Here is a 5,792-nt window from a genome sequence, read left to right as displayed (position 1 = left end):
GCTTGACCAGATAGGACTTAACTAAATGACAGAATGCTTGAAATCTGGTGTGGGGGGCTATGGGGAGCAGGGATGGGGGGTCTAAATTTGATTAAGGTGTATTATATGGAATGCACACAAATTCAACGAAGTATTTTTAAAAGCTACTTGAAAAGCAGTCAGAAAGGCCTGCCTGATGCTCTCTGCTCTGAAGCAAGAGGAATCCCTTAGACACACTGGGATGCAACGTGTAGTGTTCCTCATTGTAATGCAAACAGTTCAGTAATTAGACCTGTGCAGCATCTGGCGGTAAGCTAAGTCACCCTCTAATCCCAGTTGATACTTACAGAAAAGCAGCAAGCTTCATATCTAGGTACCTGAGGCTCAGGGATCTACTCTAGTCAGCCTGCAGCTGCAGAATATCTCAGGTATGGCTTGCTTGACCTCAAGTCTCATCTCAGCAGCTAGTCTTCCATTTCTATCAGGAAGAGTTTGCATTGATGTCAGGGTCAGAAACAAACCTATGTGTCTTTAATCTCACCAAGTGCAACGGGGGCTTGGACTCTATGGGTTAGCAGTCCTCTAGGACAGTCTACTGAAGTGTGAACCTGTCATGATCCCTATGTCACTGGCAATCACTAACCTCAGTGTAACGCAGTTCCAGTACAGTCATCCAAGTCTCACGGTGCACAGCAGCCAACAACAGCTGGAAACAGAGATGAATCTATAATACAAATGTCCTAGGCAAGCTCACACTGTAGAAGATAGGAATAAAAGCTACCAGGTTGATAAGATAGAGAAATGTGTTTTGGCTATATATGAAGGTTGGAAAAATTGTTTTACTTTTACTGAAAATCTTAGAAGGTGACTAATTACAGAACAGTCATGCTGATGATGAACTTTCGCAATCTTTGCTGTATATATTTCAAACCTTGCAGCTGCAAAAATACACTCAGACTTTCATCAAGCTCCTTTGTGTCTGTTTGTCATTCGCCGACTCCTTGTCCACCCTCTCGACGACCCTGTTCCCATCGGACTGAACTGCCCCGGTCTGGGCTGGTCCGTTGCATCTGTATATGAGTGTTATGTCTGTAAGTGCACCTGTGTTATGCAATGCCCATGGAGGTCAGAAGAGGGCATCAGATTACCCTGGAGCCAGAGTTATGGACAGCTGTTAGCTGCCATGTGTGTACCGGGAATCATTCCCAGTACACAAGAGCATTCAGTGCTCTTAACCCCTGAGCCATCTCTCCAGTCCCCATTAAAACAAACTATATCAAATACAATATCTTGATTACAAATTACTTCTAAGTAACTATTTTCATTTTTCTTAATTTTCATGGAGAATTTCTCTATGCTTTCTTGTGCTCAGGAAACAAATTTCTGTTTCCTTTAAAGCTTCTTTTGAGGAACCAAGATCATGCTTCTATTTCATATTTCCTTTTCCTCCTTGTCCCTTTGTGCCTGTGTGCATCAGGACTAAGTCTTCAACATCTTATCCAAAGTTCTCAGGTCGCTCCTTTATCTTTTGTTTTAACATTATTTTCCTTGCTTGTCATATAAAGTAATTATTATGTGGCGTCCTTTTTCATTTTTGTTGCTTAATTTATAATTTAAAGCAGTTATGGTGGCTTAGTAAAACACTGTCACATGTTCCTCCTATCCAGAAGTGTATTCTGTTTGTGTGGGGGTGGGGTGGGGTGGGCTGGAGAGATGGTTCAGTGATTAAGAGCGCTGGCTGCTCTTGTAGAGGACCTGGGTTTGGTTCCCAGCGCCCACACAGCAGTTAACAACCATTCATAACTCCAGGTCCAGGGGATCTGGTGCCCTCTTCTGACCTCTGCGAGCATCGCGCAACATAGGTACACTTATATACATGTAGGCAATACACTCATACACATAAAATTAAAAAAAAAATAAAGCAGTGTATTGTGTTTCCTAGTGTTTTGAATCTAAACTCCCTCCACAAGGAGACCTGCCGGAGAGTATCCTGATCATGACTGAGAAAAAACTGATCCTGATTCTTGTCTCTAGCACTAGGAGATAAAAGTGTAGATGTTGTTTGTTTGCGTTTGTTTTTGTTAATTTGTTACTATAACTCTTGAAAAGCTAACCCAAATGGAACTCAAGGAAAATTGAGATATAAGATATTGTGGTCAGTCGTGGTTGTCTTGTTCACTTTTCTAATGCTATATACAGATTGCTGGATGTTTTGTGGTGTGAAAAGTACACATGAATGATCCAGTGTATGATGAAATACCTCTTAGTTTGGGGATACATATTAATAAACTTTAATTACAATGACATCTGGCCAGTAGTATGCTGCATAGCATTTTCATTCTAAGATCACAATCGTGAGGGTGAGAATGGTAGGTGGAAGAAGGGGCATAAAGTAGAGCAATAGGCACTCATCACTTAAAGAACTTATACTTCAATTGCTTCACCTAATTAAACCCTCAGGGTGCTCCTTGGCATATGTAGGGCTCCAGTTCACAGATAAGGGACCAGATCAGCAGAGTGCCCTGGTGGTTTGCCCAAAGTCACAAGGTCAGGGACTGACACTAAATATATACTTTTCTTGTGGACACATTTATCCCGTAGATAAAACCATGTCTTATACAATGAGAATATGACAAAACAGAACAGTGTCAATCTGCTGTCAACACTCAAGGTCACATTGTCTTTCATCTAAACTCATTCTTTCAGCTATTTTTGTCTATTAAAAACAGATTTCTAAAGCCTTGAGAAAGAGTAGATGATGGCAGGTCTGGTTCTGTGGCAGGCCATGCCTTATGCTGCCCTGACCCCTTCTGTGTCTATGCTCTTCCTTTAACTGTCTGGCTCATTATGTCAGTCTCTGATTCTGTCCACTGAATCTGAATTTTGCTTCTAATATTAAAAGTCAACAAAACAAATTAGAAAAATATCCCAAAAATCACAAAGGTGGAGAATTCACCTATACCCTGGCGTATGTGTAGATTGTTACAGATTTAATCAATCTACATTATCTAAGAGATGTTCTACTTCAGAAGAACTACAATGACAGCTCTTCTTACAGAAAAAAATATTTCCTATCTCTTGTAAAAGTGGTGTCAACTATAACAAGATGGAAATGTTGTTATAACAGCAAATTGTACCACTTTTGAGATAAAAGATACCCTTTCCTCCTGTTTTAGTTTTCTGTATCTACTATAAACAATAACCATAACATCATTGGCTTTTAGTAACACAAACTGATAATCTCACAGATCTGGATGACAGAAGTCTCTCTGTACTAGGATTAAGGAGTCAGGAGTGATGAGTCCCTTCAGGTGTTGCAATGAAAGAGAATTCAATCAGAACCTTTTCAGCTCCAAGATGTTCCCAGATTCGCTACTAAATGGCCACTTCCTCCCATCATTCAAACATCGTTTTCCACCGTCTCATCTCTTCTCTGACTATGACCCTTCTTATTCCTTATACCAAGGAACCTGTGATTTTATTGGTTACAACTAGATAATTAAGGAAATTCTTCCAATCTCAAAATAACTCAATTCACACCTGCCAAGGTCCTTTTGAAACATAAGATTCATTTGCAGTTATTGAGATTTGGATATAGACATTCATCAACCAAATGTAATCATTTCTCCCTAAATTGTTTCCTCAAAATTAGAGTGAAATCACATCCTTGATTTATGAACCAAGAGGGCAAGGCAGAATCTGAGAATAACTGTCCTGTGATTTGTCGTGCTTAAAATCTGGAGAATTCTAATTTTATCATCTCTAACATGAACTTTATGGTGATAAGCTATTTGTTAGATGATTCTTTCTTTTGACAGAAAAGATGTTGCTTAAATACCACCTAAAAGAAATTGGCAAAGGGAAATTAAAATGTTTCTAGGTTTATTTTCTTAAATTCCTACCCATCATTAAAGGAGGGGTGGTAATAATTCATACCAGAGATACCCTTTAAATATCTGGTTTTCTTTAGTGTCAGAATCAGTAACAAAGATTCTAATGGTGGTGCAGGTGACTATATATATATATATATATGGCATAGGAAACACTAGGATGGAAAAAGATGGCGACTGGAAAGAGGCGTTAGATGACAAAGACAGAGACTTGGAAGAAGAGTGGATGATGCAGTGTTCTTCAGGAAGCAGCTGCTGTTGAGAATGACTACAGCTCAAGTCTATGTGGGAACGTGAAATGCCTCTGGGTAATGCCAGCTGAGCTGAGGTAGCTGCAGTATGGAATCCCTTCCTCCAGTCATCATCCATTGAGGGTATCCTTGTCAATGCACATGTCATGAATTGTGTGTGCAGGTCTATTGTTCCACCAAGCTTCAGGGAGTACGATGAGGCCAGGGTACAGTGGGAGGAAGTGAGTAGAGTTATGCTGTGCAGTATTCTTGATACCCTTTAGAACTGGTTCCTAGTAGGCTGTTTGATTGCAAATTCCCTTGGTTCTTGGTTCAGGTCCTTGGAAAGCATTGGGAGGAATGTGCCCATGTTTCTATATCACGATCCAGCACTCCACAATCATGTATCACACCCAGAAGCCAAGATTCCAGGGCATGGAAATTGAAGGAATAGCTACTTTCATATCCTTTCCTGTAATTGATTGGGTAATTCTATAACCCAGACATATGTGTGATGTAGGTGTTAAAACCATAGTCTAAATTCTATTGTTATCCAAATTATTTCTCCATATGCATCACATCTTTACTGGCTTGAAATGAAACAGAGGTGTTACTCAGGATGCAGATGACAAAGCTGGAGACTAAGTCAGGATGATGTCCTCACTCATTACTAAAGAGTAAAATGATGAAGTGGTATATGTAGTGTATAGATTTAGCATGCATTCACTAGCAGTGATCTTGGTTAAACTAATCAGGTCTGGCCTATCTAATAAACAGTAGGAAATAACAGCACATGGAACAGAAGGGCACACAATATGTGAGCTCATAACAGAAAATTAAGAGCATTTAGTGTATTGCTTTACCTTGTATCAACCCATCTATGATCATGAATAAGGTTATTACAACATGCTTTTGAACCAATTCAACGTGGCTCTGATTAGTTGCTACTTTATTTTAGAACAAAAAATTCAAGCTCATATTGTAAGGACAACATAAGATTTAGTTTTTTGAGAAAGGGAAAGTATACATTATTCTTAAAACTTCTCAAATGTCAAATCTATAAAGGAGACCATGAGTTTTTTTTTTCTAAGAGAAATTATTGGAGAGTAAGTTAGAATTCTAATAATGTACCCTGTAATACTCTATTGTTTCCCACAAATGGGGGTATTTTCCTACATTACCTCAATACAATTATGAGCTACATTACTGCATCTAACCTGTACGTTCTTTCCAAATTCTGAAAATGTGCTGAAAAATGTCTTGGTGATAACATGTCCGTTCAGGAAGAAGGAAGATGTCTGAAGGCGTGTCTGTGAAGCCTGGTGTGGAGTGAGACGCCCGAGGAATTGACACGTAGGAAGTCACTCAGATGTGTCAGGCCTGCAGCTGTGCCCAGCTCTGCTCTCTCCCTGCTGATTTGCATGGAACCAGAGCACAGCCCACTGCTCTGACAAGTTCTTAATAGGTTGGTCACATTCTGTGCAGGAATCAGTACCAGTCAGGACACAGCTTGGACATGAGGGCCTCTGTTGAGTTCCTTGGGCTCCTGCTGCTCTGGCTCTCAGGTAAGGAAGGAAACCATGTGGGCTTTTTCAGCCCAGTGTCATCAGTGCCATGTTGTTTTTCAGGGCCTTCTCTTACTATATGTTTAACTGCGTAGATATTTATTTTTGTATTTTTAATTTCAGGTGCC

The sequence above is a fragment of the Nannospalax galili genome, unplaced genomic scaffold (assembly GCF_000622305.1).
Source record: "Nannospalax galili isolate Female #2095 unplaced genomic scaffold, S.galili_v1.0 scaffold1267, whole genome shotgun sequence".
Lineage (NCBI taxonomy): Eukaryota > Metazoa > Chordata > Mammalia > Rodentia > Spalacidae > Nannospalax > Nannospalax galili.
The sequence above is the reverse complement of the archived record's forward strand: the minus strand, read 5'-3'. Positions refer to the sequence as shown.